The following is a 24064-nucleotide window of genomic DNA, read 5'->3' as shown; positions in this document are numbered from 1 at the left end:
TGATGACTGATGAAGACAGACACATTTTAATATACCATTCTCAGTGGAAAAAGGGAAGGGGGGGTGTCTTCAGTGAAGCATGTGCCAGGAAGTTCGTCCATTCAGAATTTTAATGGGAGTGTTGGTAGTGCTTAATTTCTAGAGAAAGAAACAAACACTCGGTGATCTGAAAGCCCTTCCCTAATATTTGATGAGTGGGAAAACTCTGTAGTTACTAAGTGATAGAGGAGTTGCGCTCTCTGTGTGATCATAGACAAATACATCCATTCAAACCTTCTGTGTTCTGAGATTGAGTCTTGACACTGGGGGGGGGGGGGAGAAAAAGTCAGGACCAAGCTCCAGTGATCCCTGGCATAAACCCAGTCCCAAGTGCAGAAGTCAGTGATTGAATTGGTTTCAATGCTGGATTGTTAATATCGCCACCAACAGCGGTCCATGTCTAATTGGAAAACATATTGTATCAATTTGCATACTTGATACACATAAGTTGCTTTTAGTCATTAGGAGGAATCTTGCATGACACTTGTATATTTACAAGCTATGAAATTTGGGAAGCGAAAACTCATTTTACTAGGCAACATTACACTGGTGTTTGTCAGCTATTACCCTGTGTGAGAAAGTTGTTCATCATGTGAGTAATATAGGAATGGTGTGTATGTGTGGTATGAGCATAAGAGGGTTTTGTGTGTGTGTGTGTGTGTGTGCGCGCGCGCATGTTGCAGGAAGGGCCATAGCTGAATGCATGCAAAAGGTTCCAGGTTCAATCCCTGCCTTCTCCAGGTGGGATGGTGAGATATGCCCTGCCTGAACCCCTGAAGAGCCACTGCCAGTCAGTGCATACAATACTGAGATAAATGGAACAATGGTCTGACTTGGTAGGAAGCAGCTTCATATGTTCCTGCTGTGAATAGGGAACTTTATGGGCAGCAGAATGGACACAATGAAGATATTGCACAAGGCATTCCCTGGGTGAGGCAACAGACAAAACTGTGCCTACTCACACCACTCTGCTCACAGAATGACTGGACTTGCAGATAAATTTCACTCCAGTGAAATTATGAGGAAAATGTATTCTCTTCTTATTTGGCTGCACTACTAGTATCCTGATCTAGAACATTTACGCCAGAAAAGGCGCCACAACTCTGAAATAATACCATGTTTCCTAAAGCTACCCTGATGTAACTGTTGCATCTCCCCGGTCTCAAACCCACAGGCACTGCCATTCAAATAGCAAGGACCAGACTGAATGGATGGCTATTGTAATTACTGTATATACTGGAGTGGAGTCCCAGTCCAGCGTATGTCCACTGTGAATGCAACTCGGTGGTAGAACACACACTTTGCATGTAAAGATCCCAAGTTCAGCCCCTGACCACTCCTGGTGGTGCTGGGAAAACTGTCTTATCTGCAAACCTTGGAGAGCTTGGTGCAGCTAATACTAAAGTAGACAGATCAGTGATTATGATCCAGTTGAAGACTACCCTGCCACTAACTTTACTCTGATTACTTTCTGTGAGACCCAGCCATGATTAACTTTAGTTGGATCAGAATCCTTTAAAAGTGATCAGTCCAAAGCATGAAAATACTTATAGATGAGTAAAATAAAGAGGTTGTACCTATGTCTAGGTTTTCTGGATATTCCAGGAAATTATATACAGCAGTAAAAGAAGTGCTCAATGCCAGGGGCTGGACTGAGGAATGGTGGGAGCCACCACCTATGACATTAACATATGAGAATGTTGGAGGTGAAATAGTTAAACAGGTTACCCAATCAGGACCCAGGGGGTGGAGTCAGAGGGACTATAAAACCAGCTCTGGGAGGGGCAAAGGGCATGAGTTCGTTGGGTGGTTGGTTGGAGTGGGAGTGAATTGGGATAGAGTCTGTGGGTAGGTTGAGTTAGTGTAGCGAAAAAAGCTGAGTCAGGAATAGCTAGGCACTAGGAAGACAAGTAAATATCTGAGAGGTGGTTTAGTGAGTGAGAGCAGGTAGCAGAAGTTATAGGTCTGGATAGGCACCCCATGATTGTAATTGACCGATACTGTTTATGAAATTACACACTTGTTAAACTGCAATAAATAAATAAAAGTTTATGTTCCAATTTAACCCTGACTGGACTCAGTATTGTACCAGGTAGGGCCTGGGTGGTGGCAGTGAGAAATAACATGGTGGCACAGGGATCAATAGACAGTGAAACGTCCGGGGGCCCTGTGTGATTGCCACACACACACCCTGCACCTTCCCGAGAAGAGGAGGACAGTATAGATTTAGAACAGTGGTTTGCAGAAGGGCATAGTTCAGATACTGCTGAGACGAAAAGCTGGGAAATATTGGAGCAGCAGCAGCAGGAAGGAGAAGCACCTGAGGAGAGACAGATAACAGATTCAGTATCTCTTGAAAGCATTCCTGACGCCCCCCCTCCCAAAACCAGGCAGGCCGTGAGAGTAGCAGAACAGAAATCTGAGAGGCAGAAAGCACTGACTAGCTGGCGCAGGGGTAACGTAGATTAGGAGGGACTGAAGAAGTGGGACTTTACTTGGAGCAATTCCATTATCTAAGAGAGACAGCATTCCTTTGTCTCTCTGTGTGAATACTGAATAAATTATGTGGTAAGAACTCTTTTTCGTTATCTGCTTTTTGACTGCCACCATGGGGAGGGATCATAATTCCCTGAACCCAGAGTGAAGACACTCTGCTACGTGGATGGCTATTCTCCATGTACTTCGGGAAGAAGGAGAAAAATGAGTTCCATTTTGATTAATGGGATTTGAATTTGCATTTTATATATTTGAAATGCATATGCATTTATTTGTTATTGTTATTTACACGAGGATTGTATTTAAATGTTTCCTTTGAATTTGGAAGCTGTTCTTGAAGTTCATTGATGAAAAATGCACTAATACACTCCCAGAAGGGGTTTTTTTGCAAGCTTTTGTTTTTATTTTTTACCATCACTCTCTCAACTGCAGGGTGCTCTTTATATTTAGAGGAGTTTAAAAGTTAAAACAATAGGCACCTCTGTTGAGTGCTAAATAAGAAAATGCTCAATAAAAGATATGTATCTTGCTAATGATGGATTCTGTGCTATGGAAGGAAGGAAGAATTTAAAAATTGTTAACAAATATGATGAAAAATGACTTTTTAAAATATATATATAAGGGGGACAGGATTACCAGCTTCCAATAATGCTCCTCATAAAGAAAACTGTGACAGGTTTTTAATGTGATGGACATCCTTTTCTGCTGCCTGGTAATAATGACTTCTAGGAACAATGCTTCATGCTTTCATCTCTGGAAGTTAGTTCCATAATGGCCTGAGCTTCACATTTAACCCTTTTTAAGCTATGGAAACTGCCGGAAGAATATATATTTCCATAGTTGTCTGGAGTGTTGTTATTTGGAGGCCTAGAAAAGTAATACATGGTATAGCGTGTTCTCCCTAGCAGAGAGCACGTGTTGCGGTTGGGAACAGGCCACCCTCCAGTGACTAGGCAAATTTAGTTGAATCCCGACCATTTAAATGGTTAAACTGGGTTGCTGGGGTGTTTTGATTGTTGCCAATTCGGAGGAGGGGTCAGAGTCTATATATACAGGGGCCAGACGTTGGCACGGCCTCTTGGCCGTTTTGCATCGGATCACATGGAGCACTGGGACAATCTTCTCATTGTCTGGTTACATTTCTTTATTTCTTTATTTCCCCTTTCTTTTAATCCTCTCTAGTCCCTTAAATAATTTAATTCCCCCCTTTTCCTGTTCAATTTCCCACCCCACCCCTTACCCTGCCCTGTAGGAAGATTCTCCCTGTATCTGTGGCTTGCCTTTCCCAATAGTGAGAGAGCCCCCGTTAGGGGCTTTCTTTCGCAAAAAGGTTTCCCCCATTTCTCTTGTTGAAATTGTGGGGCTAGTCAGGGCTGTTCCCAGCTTAGCTGATATCACTTTCGTTTATAGTATCCCCGAAGGTTGGCTTTATGGCTCCCTGTGCCTCCAAGGACTATGAGCACTCTGTATATGCTCTTGAACTATGCTGTTTCTGAACAAGTTTATTTTCTTTAAGTTTGTTTTGCCCTGATAGAGGCGACTGCCATTTTGAGATGAGCCATTGTGGCTTAGTGGCTAAAGTGCAGGACTAGGACCTGGGAGTTCATATCCCCCTCTTAGCCATTGTTATAACAAAACAAAACAAACTGCTCCTTATGGGCTATTCTGTTGCTGGGCAGTTCGGCCCATTTGTGATAAAAGAACTTTGGGTTTCTTGAAGGGGTGCTTCCCTCTAAAAGGGCAAGCAGGGGTACCTGGACAAGCTGTGGGCTACCTCAACTCTGCTATTTCACTGGAAACATTTATGCCTGGCCTAGCAGGTGATCCTAGGGCTTTGCCCTAGAATTCGATGGCCTGGAAGCGTTTCCGGCCTGAATAGTGTCCCCATGTGGTCCATGAAGCATTGGTTTCACTGGGTCAGCGCATAGTGCCGGTAATGCCTAGGTTGCAGGATTGGTCCCTGTATGGGACAGCTGCATGCTCCCCCATTGCTATACCTGGACACTTAAGTCCTTTTGGTGGTTACCTCACTGCGAGGGATGTAATGGGCGCCATGTTTGCAATATGCAACTGGGAGAAAGCACCTTTGCGTGCCCGCATTGCAGTTTGCTCTGTGCGTTGCAGAGCACGGCGCTGCACGGGCTGCAATTGCATTGCATTGCTAGGAGATTTGCAGTTGCATTGCACGGAGGGTGTGTAGTTGCATTGCACGGAGTGTGTTGTTGCATTGCACGGAGTGTGTAGTTGCATTGCACGGAGTTTGTTGTTGCATTGAACAGAGGGTGTGCAGTGCACGGAGTGTGTAGTTGCATTGCATGGAGTGTAGTTGCATTGCATGAAGGGTGTGTGCATTGCAGGGAGTGTGTAGTTGCATTGCATGGAGTGCGTGTGCATTGCAGGGAGTGTGTAGTTGCATTGCATGGAGTGCGTGTGCATTGCATGGAGGGTGTAGTTGTATTGCACAGAGTGTTTTTTGTTTTGCTTTGGTTTTTTGCATTGCACGGAGTGTGTGTGCATTGCACGGAGTATGTAGTTGCATTGAACAGAGGGTGCAGTGCACGGAGTGTGTAGTTGCATTGCATGGAGTGTAGTTGCATTGCATGAAAGGTGTGTGCATTGCAGAGAGTGTGTTTTGCATTTCACGGAGTGTGTAGTTGCATTGCACAGAGGTTTTGTGTGTGCATTGCACGGAGTGTGTAGTTGCATTGCACAGAGCGTGCTTTTTGCATTGCACGGAGTGTGTAGTTGCATTGCATGGAGAGTGTGTGCACTGCACGGAGTGTGTGTTGTTGGTTTTTTTTTTTGTTTGTTTGTTTTGCATTGCACAGAGTGTGTGTCTGAAAAGGAAGCTGGCTTGGCGGCAGCTTGGTTGGGACTTCTTTAGGGGTTCTGGCCAGCGTCGGCCCTGTAAATTTACATATCATGATGGCTGCACAAGATGCCCCCTGCCCAAGCGGGGGCTGGAAGCTGGCAAGCAATAGCTCAATACCTTTTGCCCATATTCCCATTTTATTTAGGGATCCAGTTGGATATCGTTGCTAAAACATACCACTTGGCTATGGAGAAGCTGTCTGCCTTGAAGGAAGTTATTTTGTAATACTTCCTCTGTAGCAAGTGATGCTTCACCAGATCCGATCTTGCTGGGTCACTTAACTAATCTTCCCACTAGGCCAGGCTGCCTAGATTTCACCCCTCCCATATCCAACAATCTCCTGAGGAGTCTGCTGATTCTCCAGAGAGGAGGAGGCGTGTTCTGGTCTCTACTTATTCTGCTCCAGCACCAAGTCAGTCAGTCAGTGTCGGAGAGGGAGAGAGACTGAGTGTTAGAGATCATGTGTAGAGATAAGGTTGCTGCTAAGGGCAGCTGCAGATACTCAGTGCAGTGCAGCATTTATTTATGCTTAGACCTATTAAGCTCTGTATATAGTTTGTATAGTTGTAGATAGAATAAAGAAGATATTCTACAGAGCTGCTCTCTGAGTTGTTTATATACTCAGACTCTGCTGTGCGACGACTGTCTTTTTGTTGGAGTGAATCCGGTGCTCACAACTCTAAGCTGTGAGTCCACAGCACTTTGACCTGTTCATGTGCAGAAGGTGGTCTCTGGAAGTGCTACCCAGCTCGCCTAGCCCAGTTGGGGCTGAAGTGGATGAGTCCAGTTGGTGGCACTGGCTCAAGGGCGATGCTGACAGAGGTCCCCTTACCTTTGTGTATGCCTACCAAATGTGGTGAAGGCAGATATCAGGCGATGGTAGCAATTCCTGAATGTATGCAATAGTAGTTCGCCATGGCAGGATACCTTGAACCCGCTCAGGGATTTTCAGGTTCATGCTGGTGCTGCTGGATCTTTGCCCTTTGGTTTTTATTTCAAGGGCTGCTGGTGTGCAAAGCTATGGCCTCAAGCCTGGTGTGGTGAGGCAATCATGTGACATAACTTTTCTTGAGTTTTCCCCATTGTAGTAGCAGTTCACATGTGGCCCGAGGAGTTCAGTGACCATCGGATCTGCTTTTGGTCTGATAACCAGGTGGTGGTGAGCGTCTTGGCAAAACAGTCCTCATGCTGTAGCACAGTCTCTGCCCCTCCGCTCATGCTTTCGAGCTGCGCCACTTAAGGTTTAATATTGTGCTTTCTACTCTCCAAATTACGCTGACACTATCCGATTTTCAGATGAAGCGCTTCAGATCCTGGGCTCCAGACTCGGCTATTGCCAGACTTTTCCAGTCTTGTGGCATTTTGACAACAATTAGTAATTTCAGAGAGCGGCAGATTCCATTTCCCCTTCTGCTTTTACCTCTTATGGGAAGGCCTGGATGGATTTCTTAGCCTTAAGCTGGCAGTTCTTGGCCATTCGGAAGAATTTGCCCCCATCCTCTGAGCAGATCCTGCAGTATTTGGTCCACCTGCTGCAGATTGGGCATGCGGTTATAACTATCCGAATTCAGTCCGCTGCAATGTCTGTTTCATTGAAGCTTTAATTTTTCAGAGACCCTTGTATAAAGTTTGCAGTGCGCAGGGCCTTGGAAGGTTGGAATAGGCTCCAACCTCATAGGACAGTGGGCAGGAAGTCGGTCAATTTTTACCTATGCAGTATCTGCAACAAGTTAAAACTTGTCTGCGGGTTAAAGATCAAGGTGAGACTCCTTTCAGTAGTCCATTGCATTTTCGCACTGAGGGTTGGGGAAATGGTTGTTGGAGCCAGCACGGGGCCGAGATTCTGGAGGCTTATTGCTTCAGGACTTTTCCTTATCCTTTGGAGCTTGTCATTAGAGCTGGTAACTCTAAAACAGACTTAGTGGGCAGGAGTGCCACAATCAGGCTTCCCGCCACAGGTGAGGAGGGCCCTTGCCCGGTTATGGATAACAGAATATTTGGCTTTTTATTCCCTGGGGGCTGGCCCGCTCCTAGTGCATGAAAATGGGTTCCCGTTAGCCCGGCATCAATGTGCTTACGTCGTGCACCAGTTATTAGAGCCTGCGGCTTGCTTACCGCTGAACACTCCTCATTCCTTACGATTAGGTGCTGCTGCAAAGGCTGCACATTGGGGGCCTGTCAGTAGACAGGATTGTGAATACGGGTCATTGGAAGTCTGACGCTGACAAGGATTATATCAGGAAGTGTCACAGTGATGTCTGTGCTGATGCTTGTCTGTTGTTTCCTTTTTTCATAGGAGCAGCTGTGCACATTTGGGCCACAGCATTGTACACTAGGCTGGCAAGCATGTTGACGGGTTTGGACTGGGGCGTCATCTCAGTCTTCCTGCCCATGTGAACATATACTGGATGTCCAGATGGGGAATGCTTTGGGAGGAGATCCTTCCTTTGGTGCAGTCGAGTGTGACCTGTGCAGGTCCTCCCGCAGTGCTGGTGGTACAGCTGGGCGAGAATGTTTGCTGTCTTCCTCCAGCATAAGTTTGCATTCCTGCATGCAAGAGGGCTTGGATTGAGTTGATGGCAGCTCTCCCTGGACTCAAAATAATTTAAGGCATTGGTTCAAGGTGGTCTGGAGGGGGGGTTGGAGCACCTGTCCCCTCCAATGCGCAAAGATGTTCCATTAAGGGAATCCAAGGATTTGCCATGCTTTTGTCGCCCCCTTTTGAGGGGTAGGGCCATGCAAGAGCCCCTGGGAGCATTTGGGGTGAGCTTGAGTCTGATCCTGGTTCATTCCTCCCCCATGCTGTTTATTGGAACTGACGATATGGTGGGGCCCAGTCGTCAGTGCTGCCCTGCTGAGGTCAGGTGCAGCTAGTCGGGAACCAATGCCTAGACAAACTACCACCGAGCAGGCCAGAAAGCATGTTAATAAGGCGGTGGATAATAGAATAAAATAAATAAAGTAAATAAAATAACAAATAAAATAAAATAGGTCCTTGCTTTAGGTGGTTCTGTAATATTGCACCCTCCTAATTTTCTTCAAGGCTATTGCCCTCTTTAGGGCAGATGGGGTGCATCTTTCCCCTATGGGGAACGACACCTGGCGGGATGCGATTGCCTTGGGATTCATTACTCCCCCACAGTCAGGTGCAGCTAGTCGGGAACCAATGCCTAGACAAACGTACCACCAAGAAGGCCGGAAAGCATGTTAATAAGGCAGTGGAAATAAAATACAGGTCGTTGGAAATCGAATGCATTCAAAGATTATGTTCGTTAACATTATTGGTGTCTTACAATTTTTGCTTGTTTCATCTTATTTATCAGGTTTAGCGGTGACCCGTGTTTGGATTGTGGGGCACAGTATCGTCCATTGGGCTGGCGTCGCAGCACGGCAATCTGGATTGGGTGCAGATTTCGGCTTTCCTCCACATATTCGCTTGTCTTGGCTGTCCAGACGTGGGATGTGCTGGTCGGAGTTCCTGCCAAGTATCCGGAGGCAGTTGCTCTTGGAGGGGCCGCCAGCTGCTATTGTGGTGCAGCTTGGTGAGAACGACCTGGTGCCCATGGACTGTTTGTCACTACGTGCTGCAATTTTGGGTGACCTGGAGACGCTGCGTGCAATGGTGCCGACAGCGAAAATTTTTTGGTCAAAGCTTTTGCAACGCTGCGTTTGGAAGGGCAGTCGTTGCCCGGCTGCCACTGAAAGGGCCCGAAAACGCATCAATTCTGCTGTGGTCAAAAAAGTTTTGGAGCTGGTGGCGATGCAATTTCCCACCCCGAGATTCTTTTTGAGAGGCCATCCTTTTTTCCAAGCTGATGGCATGCACCTTTCCGCTTCAGGGAATGAGGCTTGGATTGGTGCGGTGGTGACCAAGCTGAGGTCTTGGTTGGGGCTGTGAGTGGTTTGGCGGTGAGCTGAGGGCTCCATGGCGGTTAGGCACTGGTTAAATTGGTGCTTGGAGGGGTAAGTGCCTACCCCTCCAAATGATGCGAATGGGAATTCCGTTAAAGGAAATCCAGGGGCTTGCCATTCTTTCGTCCTTGTCCCCGGAGTCGGACTTGGGCCGTGCAAGCCCCAACGGAACATGAGGGTGAGAGGTGTGGGTCTGTGTCCCAGCTTCATCTCTCACCCAATACTTGTTTCCCACGCTGGCTTCCGCTGGTATCCGGAAGGCCAGCTCTGTCCCTGAGGGCAAGGACAGATAGTCGGAACCAGTGCCTAAGCAACCACTCACATTTTTGTATTTGAATAAAGTTGTGGCCAAAATTATGCCAAAAACCTTAAACAAAAATTGATGTGTGAAGTGTGAATTATTGGGGGGCTACTGTGACTCAACACGCAAAGCGTGTTCTCCCTAGCAGAGAGCACGTGTTGCGGTTGGGAACAGGCCACCCTCCAGTGACTAGGCAAATTTAGTTGAATCCCGACCATTTAAATGGTTAAACTGGGTTGCTGGGGTGTTTTGATTGTTGCCAATTCGGAGGAGGGGTCAGAGTCTATATATACAGGGGCCAGACGTTGGCACGGCCTCTTGGCCGTTTTGCATCGGATCACCTGCCCTCCCTCCCTTTAATAGGGGGGTTTTTTATTTAAGCTGATCGCTTGACCTTGCTATGCCTGTCATGGTGTCGTTCGCCTTGGTGCGGGGGCACGGTAGGAATTTTGCCATCTGGCTGATTGGCTGGTGCCATTTGGTTTTGCCTACTGCGTAGCAAATCGTCACAACTTGTAAGGTTGGCGGTTAGGCACTGGTTAAATTGGTGCTTGGAGGGGTAAGTGCCTACCCCTCCAAATGATGCGAATGGGAATTCCGTTAAAGGAAATCCAGGGGCTTGCCATTCTTTCGTCCTTGTCCCCGGAGTCGGACTTGGGCCGTGCAAGCCCCAACGGAACATGAGGGTGAGAGGTGTGGGTCTGTGTCCCAGCTTCATCTCTCACCCAATACTTGTTTCCCACGCTGGCTTCCGCTGGTATCCGGAAGGCCAGCTCTGTCCCTGAGGGCAAGGACAGATAGTCGGAACCAGTGCCTAAGCAACCACTCACATTTTTGTATTTGAATAAAGTTGTGGCCAAAATTATGCCAAAAACCTTAAACAAAAATTGATGTGTGAAGTGTGAATTATTGGGGGGCTACTGTGACTCAACACGCAACTTATATGAAAGCTGGCATTTGTGGATCTAATTAATGGTCTACTCTTGTCTATATGTCATTTTAAACGCCAGTCATATTCAGGTATTTTTAGATGCCCTTTCTCCCTAAATATTTAGACAAATATTGTAAGCTAATAATATCTACACAGGGACAGAGAGGTAAAATATTGAGACACTGAGTAATAGAGAACGGGGGAGGAATTCAATTCAGTTTGCATTTAAAAGCAAATCTATTTGCACTTACTTAAAAAAAATATGTATGTTAGTCCTCACTCTGGGGAATGAACACAGTTTGGCATAGAAACTGTGCTTGAAGAAACATAGCTTGAAGATAATGATGGTGATGGTGATGACAAGAGTAAAACACCATGAAAATACAGACAGGGCCGGTCCTATAACATTGCATTGGGGGGAATGTGCCTCAGGTGGTGGATCACAAGGTGTGGTTCATTTCACCTCCATCCGTTACCCATGGGCCTGCTTGCCACTACATTTCAGTTCCATCTGCATGCATTTTTGTACACATTACTGGGCTGCAGAGCTGCGTCGCAAAATTCAGAGAAATGGAAATTTTGAAGGATTGCATGTTTCACTTTTGCATATTGTTTTGAAATGTGCAAGTTAGCTCAGTATGCTTTTAAATGCTAGCTGAATCCCCAGCCCCAACCCCACAGAGTGATTCCGTGTACCCAGCTGAACGTTATCGCCGAAATATTTTTCAGATATTAGGAATGCTATGAGTTCCAGTTTCACTGCAAATTGCAAAGGGAATCGGAACTAATGCAGGAAATTTGCACGCATCTTGACCTCAGCACAAATCCTAAAGAAAATTTAAAAGTGACATTGAATAGCTCTAAAATAAAGAATAACTATGGGAATAACCATGGCAGAGGCATCTCTACTATTTCTTCTTCATAATGTTCTTTGACAAAGGGGGCCTTCCTTGCTGGCTAATCCCAGCCCTGCCTCTTCCCTCCATCGCCGCAGGCCAAGTTCATCTTCACTCCAACACAACCACCCCCCTATGCAGCGTCTACTAAGGAGACAGCCGACATTCTTATCAATACGTTTTTCACTGAAGGGTGACTCAAAGTAAGTGGTATGAAAGAAGTTTCTGCTACAAGAGGGAGAAATGTAAGTGGAACCACTGGTAGGAAAGATTCATGTCATTTGAATGTCAGTGAATGGATACAGCAGGAGGCAGGCAGAGATTTTTCTTTTTAATCATTAAGATGCCATGAGCATTCCAGGGAAAGCAATATAGCAAAAGACAGCAGCAGGTTAGAGAAGTAGCTTATTGCTTCAATACAGTTTCTAAAAGTGAGGGGTATCGGGGGAGTTGGCTATGGTTGCATGGTAGTAAAAAGAGGCTCTCTTCACTGAATCTCATTTTTATTACAATTGTTTTTATTATTACATCCATGCATGACCTTTTAGAAACTTTGGGATTTGGGGACTCAGACCATTTGGATGGGTGTTTCTAGACAAAGTCTGAGGACCTCTATGATAGATGCCACGTAGCTATGGAACTGCATTGATTGTTTTAGTACGCTATTTTGAATTTTTAAAATATAATGTTCAAATATACTTCACATATTCCAAAATACCATTGACACAAAAATCAAGGACTGAAACTAAACATTTCTGAGCCCTTGCTCAAAAATATTAAGGTCTATTTGGTGAGGAAAATGGAAACTCTTATATTTCATACTGTTTTAGGTTTCATAGCTGACAAAAGTGCCTCTTGCTGTTGTTATAAATATATCATTCTGTTATGTTAGATTCTCTATTCACAGAAAATTAAGGAAATATACCCCTGGGGTTAAAAACAAAATGCTAAAGTGAGGGATTTTTTTATTGAAAATGTAAGGAATGATGATTAGTTAGAGTGATGATTAGTTAAAGCAAAAACTTCCATTAAATACAGTGAAAGTATTTCTCTATGCAAGTGTGATGATGCAGTTTTGGTGTCTCGTGCATTGCTATGGCAACAGAAAAATGTAAGAAAGGGGGGGAACTGCTACCAGATATGTTGCAGCTGCAATTTTCATCTGAAAGGATAGGTGGTGGTGGTGCAGAATATTCACAACATATTTTTTGTCTGACAGGAACAACTGTCTTTACAGCAAAATACCATAAAGGTGTCTCAGAATATTGCAAAATTAGCTCACCTTTTAGCCTGCCTGTCACAAGAGAAGCATAAAGACATAATTTCACCCTGTCATTCGCGTATCAGAGTGTTGGCTTTTCTGTTCATTTTCTTGACTTCTTCAGCATCTCATCTACCCCAATTATTATACTCAGCACAAACTTCCTGCTAATCAGTACTTGTGAAAAACAATAGGGAGGAGGGTAAGAAGGCTTTCACCCTGGAAACTGGAGAGGAAGAAGACACAGGTAGATATTATAAATTGAAAAGGAGGCATTTCAAACTATTTAAATCAGCGCATCCATGTGTCTGAAAGTACATTCAAGACACTTCAGAGTGCCAGGATAAGGACTTTGAAAGAAGCCAGATTTTAATGGCTATTGTCGGAGACAAAACAGTTGAAAGACTCATCACCACAGTCCTAAAGATAAACACAGGTGATATGGTACACTGATAAGTGGGTACCAGCATTCCAACAACAGAATCATTGTGTGAGGCAAAAGGGAGAAGGCTAGCCCATCTTCTGGTCTGGTCAGTACAAAAGCCATATTGGTTGCATATGTTTCATAGGGATCCTTGCAGGAGAACTTTGATCTTCATAACCTGGCCCCAGGCTGAAATTAAATGGTGCAGTGATCATGTGACTAGCGCCAACACAGCAGCCATCTTGTTACCTCCTTCTCTCTCTCCCCGCAACACCTCATAACAGTTGACTTTACATTATTGTGTTGTTGGTTTTCCATCTCTGCTCCACTTTATTGGCTGCTGTTTGGAGGCCTGGACAGACTATCAATGTAATGATGTAGTCATGTTGCAAGCAGATGATGTCATATCACATTGTGGAAGGGAGGGGGAGGAGGTGCTAGACTGTTTCATCCATACAGTCTTTGCAGCATCTAATTTCAGCCTTTTCTGTTGTGGAAGCCAGGCTCAGCCCATCTGCTAGAGTTTTAGCCACTATCCTTAATCTACTCATTGTGCCAGTCAGCCAAAAAAAATGGGGCCTGTTGGTTTTTGCCTTCTGAAATGGCAATAAATGAAAATAACAGTAGTACCACTGAACCATTAAACTCACAAAACATACAATCAATCAAACAAACATCATCAGGGGATAGTGAAGAGTCCCAATTTATCTCAGAAAAGCTATTTGAATTATGATGCACTATTCGTTGCAATCCACTTAGAGTGCCTATTAGAAAAGCAGGGCACCACCATTCATTCATTAATTCTACTTTTTATGATTTCCATTTATAGACTGCTTATTATCTGAAGAGTGGTTCCCATTTAGAACTGTATTGCTATGTAACGAGCCAGGTCTACATTCCCATTCATGTAAAATCCACAGTGTACAATCAGAGAACAAAAATAAGAGCAATGGGAGCTGAAATCCTATAATCATTTACCTGGGAGTAATCCCAGTGAGACCTTTTTTCATGTAAATATCCATAGGATTTTGAAATAAAACACTAAGAAACAATGAAGTAAGCATTTCAGCAAAGTAACCTTAATTCTGTGCTAAACTTTATCCACTGTGAGCTCAGAAATAGTCAAAAATTTTTGCAGCATTAAAGGAACCTAAAATAAATAGGCAAATGCCACAAATCTGTGATGATTAAAGCAAAGCTACATTGTTCAAATTTGGTTTGCGTTGGGTTTTTTTCCATGCGAGTTAGCACACTCTTCTAAATATTTTACCGTTTTCCTTCCTTCAGAATCTGTAAAAATAACCATTGATTTTAAAGGTGTCTGTCCAGCTCAATTTCTATCTTCCATCCTGTTTCAAGTAGGAACTGAACTGAATCTAACTATAAAAGACAGTCAATTTTCTTTGCAGTAATCTTTAATATTTTTCATCAGCGTCTTGCTCCCCAGACAAGGTGCTAGTTTTCCAATCCGAACCTACTCATCAATGAACAGCTAATGAGATTAAAGTGTTGACTTTCAAAAGTAATCACAAATAATAGAATGTATCATACCACCAATAAAGCTGATATTAAGATGGACTGCAATCTGAAGTATCATTGTGCTAATGCACAAAAATATTTGTTCCCCAGCCAATAAAATGGTTTGGAAACGCATCCTAAGAGTCAGAATAAACCTCTCCACTGAAACAGATACTATGGGTTGTAGCCAATATTAATTCTATTCAGATAGACCTACTATCAAAATAAGAACAGGACTACTATAGGTCCATTAATGTCAATGTGTTGGTTTTGAGTAGCTCGATACAACACTATGTATGTTGTAAGTAGAGAAATAATTACGAATGATATATCATAAATTAAATAAATATTAAAAATTGAGTAGTTGTTCAATCTAGATAGGCATTTTTTAAATACAATGCCTCAAGCTTATATAAAGATGCATTGCTACCCACCGGTAATCAGTCTCAGGAGTGGGTATTAAAATTGTTCACCATTATCTAAAAATTTAACCCATCCCAACATTTGAATTGGAAATACTTGGTGTTTATCAATGGGTTTTCCATGGAACAAAATTAGTTTTCTCTTAATAAGACAAAAGGAGCAGAAATGTCAATTACTATGGCTTCATTTTCACTATTATTTTCCAATTACTTGAAGAAGCCTATTCATAGCTTAGAATGGTAAGAAGTGCAGAAGCCTTTCTTTGCAAACATTTAGAAGAATGCCCAGGGCACTATATGTAAAGCTTCACTAGCTGTTCCTAAAATTTGAATCCCGTAAAATGTAGCAGCGCTAAACAATTTATGAAGCACAAATTGCAGTGGTTATTGGCTTTTTCTCATTATGTTTTCAGTTGCTGTTACGCTACTGGAAGTAAAATATTGATGCTTCCCTTTAAGTCTTAAAGACCTTTCCCTGAAGGATGGGGCTGTAGACTACAGTCAAAAATGCCATGGTGGTCAAAAATGACTTGTGGCTCAACTTGAACCTTCCATTTCCACATCCTGAAAACCTACTTACCCTTTAACCTGCCAAAAGTAAGAGAATGATGTTATTTTGGTGGGCTCATCCCCAGCTCACACTGAAGCATTAGCAGTGCAGTCTTATACACATGTGCTCAAAAACACATTTCAATGAGTTCAATAAGGCTTACACCAAAGAAAGCTAGGCTTGCAGCCTCAGTGATCTGACTTTTTCCAGGCCCTGCTGCATACTCTCCAACATGTCCCAGTGGAAGACCAAGACCAGTGTCTCCTAGGGCCATGCTCCCATGCGAGTCATGTGATCTATGTGAGAGTACGGCACCCCAAAACACATTATTTGGACACTGTGTTCTCACATGAGAGCATGCCAAAAATGGGATGGCTCAATTCAATAAATTGAATCGGGACTGTTGAGGGATATGCTGCTGTACACCCTACTGTTGGTGGAAACAGAAGCAAGCTTACATACAAGGTGTGGAGGACATTTAGCCCTCCAGTTGTTGCTGAATTACAAGTCCCATCACCCCAGCAAGCATGGCCAGTGACCAGGAATGATGTGAGTTGCAGTTTAGCAAAATCTGGAGGACTAAAGGTTCCTCACACCTGGTCTAAAGAAACACCTCCAATTGAGATGATGGAGGACCTCCCTTGAACTGAATGGATGTAGAACAGTGTAGCTCAGGAGTGGGGAAACTTTAGTCTTCTAGTTGTTGCTAAACTACAACTCCCACCAACCCCAACCATCATGGCCAATAGTTTGATGAGAGTTGCAATCCAACAACATTTGGAGGTTCTCCTGTCCTGATGCAACTCATGTGGAGAGGAACAGTGGCCCAGCATCAAGGCAACTGAGGGAAGGGAGAAACGAAGTTGTGATGGTTCTTGACAGAATGTCTCTACCCCCTGTTATCTAAACAAGAAGGAAAGGGAAGTGTGAGCTGGAACAGGATTTAACCCCCGTATCCATCTGTCTTTTTCTTTTCATATCACCAAGGTCCTTCTAAACACTCAACAACAGTTTGCATTTGTGTGTGAAAGAAAGGAAGGGAGCTGACTGAAACCAGAAGCTTCCTCAGAAATGACCTTCACCACATCAATAAATGATGAGCACAAGTCTGCTCTGCTTCTTTGAACTAGCTTTTTGAAAAAGGGCACGAGGGCATTTTATTGCAAAGGTTCATGGTGGTTTCATGGTGAACGTTTGTGTTGAGGACTCGGGGTGGGCATGCCATCTTTGAAAGCAGTTTTTTGTTTGGAGGTACCAAGGCTCTTGGGCTACAATAGAGAATAATGTTCAGTAGTATTTAAAATGCCTAATATGTGCTTTATTAACTCTTTGTACAGTTATGCTTGCCACTGTCTGCAGACTGGAAAATAGAATGGGAGTAGGTACTTCAGAAAATATTGAAAGCTCAAATTTTGGCTAGTAGGTTTCTTTATTAGGGATGGTATCAGAATCTGCGTTGCTCAGACGAGCTCACTTGAATGGTCTTCCCCTGAGGCGCCCAAAGAGCACCCACATTTCTTGAGGATTAGATGCTCCCATTCACAGAGTCACCTATTATGACCACGATACAAGCTGTAGTGAGGCATTTTAATTTTTTGTCTCCTTGCAAGTAGCATTGTCTAGAGAGATACTGGGACTTGTCTCTCTGTTGTGTCCCTTGCCAGCTTCTCTCCCACCCCTGTACTGTCCATGGGGGAAATCTGCTGTGTGATCAGGATTGCACCTCACAGGGTCCTTCCTTGTGGCAATTAAATGAGGGGGAGCACCATGTACTCCAAAATAGTCAGTGTGGCCTAGTGGTTAGCATCCCCGCTTGGCCATGAAGCTCTGTGGGTGACCTAGTACTGATCACTGTCTCTCAGTCTAACCCACCTTACAGGATTTAAGGAAGAGGAGGACAACCATGTAAGTCACCTTGAGCTCCTTAGAGAAAAAGGTGAGCTATAAATGCAGTAAATAAATTATAAAAATTGGTTACTGGGGTGAACACAGCTGTGCCCCCAAATGCAAGCAGGTGAGGTGGATATTTAGTTGACATGGCACTAATCATTTCCTTATTCACTCTTCCTGTCACTACCCTACTCTCTTCAGAGCCAGACTCACACCACAGTTTAGTTCCTGAGTTGCACCTTCAATACTTACTAGGTGAAATGCCTCAGACTTCTCTAAGAATTTCTAGTCCCTGATCCAGCAGGTATGTAAGCTTGGTGCTGTTTTGGCTGCCTTTGACTGACACTGGGTTTATCCACCATAATTCAAAACCAGCATATTTAGAATCAGACCCAGAGGGTTGAGCTCCATGGGGCTTCAAAGCTATTGTTTTTCACAAGCTGCCCCTATAACATTTGAAATGGATTTTAATCTTGCTTATTGCTTTTTCTCTTGTTTTAACAATGTTGCGGCTGCCAGTTTGTGTCCATGCGTGTGTTTAGTATTTGCATTTTAATTGCTTTATTCTTTTTGTAAACTGCCCTGGGAATATGACTGTAGGGTGGTATAAAAATACTTCAGCTAAATCGATAAATAATAAACTCTTCCCTCAAAATGGGGAGGAGGGAATTATGGACTTCAAGAGCAGCCTGCGACAGAACAGGAGGCTTGTGTGTATCTTTAGACTGCGGCTTTAATCTTTTTAAAACTGGCATCTCTCCTATGACTTCATTTACTACATAAATCTGCAGCTGTTGCTTTGGTTGTTCAGGCTCCCCCCTGCCCTCCTTCGTCTAATCCTTGCTTTATTATACTAACCTTGTGCTCTTTTTCTTTACTGGGATATTGAACTCTTCATTCATTGACTCATGTCTATTTTCAATTACAGCCTTGCTGCGATATGACTCAAAAATAAAGGCACGTAAGGTCTGAATCCATAAGGTCTCGGAAATGCAACTTCTATCACAGACTGACTTTTCTAAATATGGCACTCGCAGGATGGGAATTTTCCCAAGGAGATAATCTGAAGCATGTGAGCTGAGTGCCTTTGTGCTGCCTTCTCTTTTGAGTCCTGATTGAATATAGTGACACTTGCATTCTGACATTCAGAAGAAAAGGCTGTCCAATTCTATAAAGGGTATGGTTTGTGTATGCTAGGGTCATTTATCTCTGGGGCTCATAATTCTTAATCGTTATTGCACATCGTCCTTCTCAGTACACCAATTGGCAAGTGTCTTGCCTTTACACTCTGCCACGCCAAAAAAAACCAGCCCACCATAAGATCGAGGGACCTAATTTAGCATTTCTCCTCTCTGCCACAGGGTCATTGGATGGTACTGGGTACATTACTCCAGTACCCTATCAGACAAAAGGGTAAAATAATAATAATAATAATAATAATAATAATAATAATAATAATAATAATAATAATAATAATAATAAATTATTTATACCCTGTCCATCTGGCTGGGTTTCCCCAGCCACTCTGGGTGGCTCCAGTCACTCTGGACAGAAGTGAAATAATAGTCTAGTAGTACTTTAAAGGTTAACAAATGTATTACTACCTAAACTTGCATAGATTACCAACAATGAGCATCTGACTGTAGCCCAGGAAAACTTATACCAGATTCTCCTCCTGCTCCTGCTCTGTCTCCAAGGTTCTAAAACAGTTCCATTTGTTGCACTACAACCCACTTTACAAAGTTGTAAGGGTGAAAGATTGTAAAACACAGTGGCATATTTAAAATACTATTATAAAAAGTTGGATGGTTCAAATGAGAACTCAATGTGCAGAGCATGGGAGCATGGACTGCATTCTGCCTGCACATCCCACCCAGCTAAGTCTGTTACAGCAGACAACCACAGAATAGATGTGCTGAGGGGCCATATGAGAAGTCTGTTTGTAGGTCTCAATATGCTGGTTGTGTCCCAGATTCAATTTTCTTTTATTTTAGTGTGCTTGCCCACCCCATTGTGATTCCATGACCTCATAGGTCACACCCCATGACCTCCTAGCAGCTCCACCAGGTCTAGTGAGTACCAACCACCTTTGGAAGTAAATGTGTATTGGTTTACAACTGGGCAGCATAATCCTATGCAAATTTACTCACTCTGCTCAATGGGACCTTGCAAGTGTGTTCCCTTGTAAGTGTGTTTAGTAATGCAGTCATACAATGCAATCCTATGGACATCTACTAAGAAGTAAGTCCCCTTTGAGTTCAGTAAGACTTACTTTCAGGAAAGGCTACTTTGAATTGCAGGCTCTGTCTAGCTAATTTTCAGTGCTGAACTTTCGATCCTCTGAAAATGAGTATTTCTGGAAGAGGCCAAATTTAGCTGTATCATTTGATGTCTTCTGCATTTAGACAAGTGTGTGAAGATATATAACACCATGACTTTAGAGACCAACAGATTAGGAGCTTCTACTCAAATGTTAATTACTTTTACAGATGGACAGCCATTAAGGAAAACCAGCTCTTTGATATCAAAGGACTAACTTTGAATATATGTGGCTGACCACTCACAAAAACTAAACCACTTTCACACACTTGAGCCTCAATATATTGGAACATCTTCAGTGCCTTTGATGTGGTAGATTAAATGAGCTCCCCCAAGTACTGTATCATTTCAAAATGAGTTTAATTTTAAGTTGTATATTAAAATGCAGGATCAGCACCCCTAGCCTACGGCACTGAAGCTACAGACCTTTTTCTACCTCTCTTGTGTCACACATTTCATAAATGTTCAAAGTATTTTTTTCCTTCTTATTAAGTGAAAAATGTCACCCCAAATCTTGCTACATTGGGAGGACCAATACATAAGAAATGTGGGGTGTAGATGGACTTCTTAGACATCCTGGAAAACATATTTTCAGCCCTAGGGCAGCAATAGTCCAGGACCAGCATGCCAGTTGGTGTGTTTGTTTTTGTACAGAGAAAAAGTGGGCATCACAACAGGCATGTCTCTTAATTTTTGTACAATTGGCAACATTCTAGCCATTCAAAAGTGAGAGCTTTCACAAGCATCTAGACATGCCAGAGTCATCTTCACATTGCTGGATAACAGATTTGTTTAGAAGACTGGAGCAAATTACTCATTTGTTTTTATTTCATGGTATATTTCATAACTTATTTTCAGACATGATCTTGGTTGTAATACTTGTATGTAATGACTCTAGAAAATGTGTGACTATGAAAAAGAAGGTTATTGAAAATTGATGTACATATGCACAAAGCCAACAAGAAAAATTGGGGAGAGAGCCTAGGAGGCTAGGCTACTCTCTTAAATGTTCCCTTGGCACCTCCTTCTCAAAACCCAGGAAGCTTCTTCCCAGCTTAGGGAGTGAGGTGCGATGCTCATGTGCGTGACGACACCACAGACGTTGCCCCCACCCCCACAAGCTCCCACCTCGCAAGCTGGTGCCCCTGACCCTAACTGTTCCCCTACACAAAATTTCACTGTACACCACTTGGGGAGTGTGACCCCCCACCTTTCAGCCCAAATGGTACTGTCAGATGGTAAGAGTGATGGCTCACGAGTAACCAGGCAGGACTCTGACCTGTCTTTTACAGGTTTTATTTAGGTGCAAACTATTTACAGTGCAGAACCCCAAAGTTCATGTCTGCCTCAATCGCTAGCAGAATCTGGGAGTGCCTGTTTCCTGGACCTCCCCCAGCATAAAAGCCTCGTTACGCCCAGCCTTTTCCTTCCCTCTTTGTGCTTTAGACTTCTGTGCAGGGTGGGCAACGAAAGGAGCGTGCTTCCATCCTGGCCGGCTTTGCCAGGAGTGGTGCTAAGGCTCCCACCAGTATCCTCTGGTCCTTTCACTTCTTTCCCACTGGAGGTGGGCTTTTCATCATCACCGGAAAAGGAACTGTTTCGCAAGATTTTTGGAGGCTCTCTGTAGCACAACTGCCCCTCTATTTCCCACCCCTGTTCTGATGGCAGTTCCCTGACAGGTACAGTGTATGAAACGTTTCCTACATGATTCTTCTGAGTGCGTAAGATAGCCCTAATATATATACGCAGCTGGACTTTAGGAGGAAAACACTGTTTTGCCAATCTCATAACAACCAGTCAATGAATTGGCCTTGACTCTGTGACAACACTGCACATCAAGGGTAGAAGCATAACAGGAATCTGAGAAGAAGCACGCACAGGAACCATTGATGCAAGTAATAAAATACATGGCCCCTTCTCTTGCCCTGATCCCTCAGTATAGTCTTCTTGTACATTTTGGTCTGCTGCGTATACGAGCTGTCAGATGGAAATCCTTCAGTCCTAAGACCTTTGTGTTGGCAGCAATAAATATAACTGATTCCAATGTAAGTTCTGCTGTGCTGCAGGTAAATTATGGAAGCAGACAGGTGACAGCTTGTTCAGATGAGTCGTTTGTCCTCATTTATCCTGCATCATCGGAAGGCAAGGTGTATACAGAATGTCAATATGATTTGGCATTTGGGAATGGAAACATTTCCAGGAAGGGAAGAGCAATCCTGTGCTCACATATACCAGGTCCAGAAACACATTGCTTCTATGTTGAGACAGCAGTTGCCAAATCCAATGGCAACTTATTGGAGGAGAGGGGAAAGGAAAGACACATGCAACCAGAAATGGCAGAAAAAAATAACAGATACAGCATCCCTCTGTTACTTACCAATCAGGGATTGTGCTGCCACTAATGCCCACTTGTCATTCACAGAGGTAGCCAATAAGCTCACAACAATGGGGACATGCCTGAGACACACACCACTGTATAATCGTCCAATGAAGTGTGCAAATCAATACAACTCCCACTCCAGCAGCCCCAGTGCTGCAGCCAGCAATTCCCAGGCACCCTTCCAGACACGGGTTCAAGTCTCTTTCTCCTCACCACCACTGACTTGGAACTCCACACAAACAAAGGGGAGGGAAATCAGGACACGCATCCCTGTGTCCTGGCAGAGGACCAGCAGGAAGCACTCAAAGCCTTCCTGGGACAGAGGTTCAAGACCCTTTTGTCAAAGAAAGGAACCATGGCGCACACTGATAGCATCCTCTAGTGTCTCACTCTATAGGGAAGCAGGAGTTTGAGCCCCATCAAGATGGAAGGGAGAAAATGCATGCCCTCGCCTCTTGAATGCTGGAAAAATATATACCAGGGCAAAAAACTACAGCTCTCATCAGCCCAGCCAACATTACAAATGATCAGGGATTGTGCGAGTTTGCCCAATGACATCTGGAAGACTGGGCACCACACTGGCTACTCCTTAAGTGAGTCACTTCCATGAATCTATCAAATTACATAGTGCTTCAGGACATAAACAGAGAGATAGGTCCCTGTCTCAAAGACGCTTAACCATGGGGAGATAACAGAGGGAGAGAAGATCCCAAGATTGCTGAATTTCTTTTTCCCATGTCCAGATTGTTCTAAGATGTAGGCCTAGCAAATAACCTTAAAGGGAATCTTAACTTCAGCCCTCACCCACTTAATGATCTTGCAAGCTATTAAGTGGGACTAACTCTTGAAAATCTTCATCTGTCTGATGCTGCAGGAGGAGGGCAGGGGAGAGTGGAAGCTGAATAAGAAAAGGATTTAGTCCATTTCCCTTTCACCATCTGTAAAAATATTAAAATCCCAGGCCCACTCACCTCCACAGCTGGTGTTCTGCAGCCGATATTATATTGCACAGATCACTTTCCTTAATCTCAGCTCATTAAACACTGCATGCATCTCTTCAGCATCCCATCGAACATCTCTCTTGCAGTCCACAATTAGTCAGCAATCCCATAATAAAAGACACCACAATGGACATCTCTCAGAAAAACCCAGGTAAGGTTGCCATAGCAGCCTTTCCTCTGTGGGGCTTCCATCTGTGGATTTGAATGGGAAAAATTAGCTTTCCAGTAACTTCGTTGTTTTCCACTGAGTGTGTCTATGCAGTAAGATTAGAATTCTCTGTGGATGGTGGGTGGAAGGAAGTTCAGTAAAGTTTAATTTAACAAAACCTTTCTGAGCTCTGGCTGCAAACTATAAGGTTAATAATGTTTTTCCTGTTGAGACCATGTTGCTTTTCTACTTGCACGAAAACTGACAGTCATCTTTGTATGGAATCTGTTACAACAATCCCGGATTTCTGTATGTGCTGGACTCATCTTGTTTTGCATTCAGTCACTTTGTGCGATTATATATATATATATATATATATATATATATATATATATGCAGGTTTTGGTGTCTTCGGGTATCTTCCCGTGTAAGAGTTGGGGTGTCTAGGCGACGTTTCGACGAGGTCTCACTCGTCATCTTCAGGCTGGTGCTTTCGGCTTCTAGTTACTAGAACAGAGCAGGATCTCAGTGTTTGAGTTCCTATATATATATATATATATATATATATATATATATATATATAGTCTTCTGAATGCCATCCATTTTCCTATACACAGTGTTAAGGTCATCTTTATCCAGCAGTCTGGTGTCTTTTGGAACAATGTGTTTGGAAAAGCAGTTCTATTCAAAAAGCTACTTCGGCA

General features: G+C 43.6%; 1 long non-coding RNA gene across 1 annotated transcript; it reads right to left on the bottom strand.

Moving 5' to 3' along the window:
- Positions 1–223: 223 nt before the first annotated feature.
- LOC308584811 lies at positions 224–23292 on the bottom strand. Its single transcript, XR_014007027.1, has 3 exons — positions 23183–23292; positions 12730–12934; positions 224–302 (listed from the first exon to the last, which is right to left on the bottom strand). It is a non-coding gene; the product is annotated as an uncharacterized lncRNA (long non-coding RNA).
- Positions 23293–24064: the final 772 nt, after the last annotated feature.

The sequence above is a fragment of the Podarcis bocagei genome (assembly GCF_964188305.1).
Source record: "Podarcis bocagei genome assembly, chromosome: 4".
NCBI lineage: Eukaryota > Metazoa > Chordata > Lepidosauria > Squamata > Lacertidae > Podarcis > Podarcis bocagei.
Note: the sequence above shows the minus strand (reverse complement) of the source record. Positions and strands in the feature narration are given on the sequence as shown.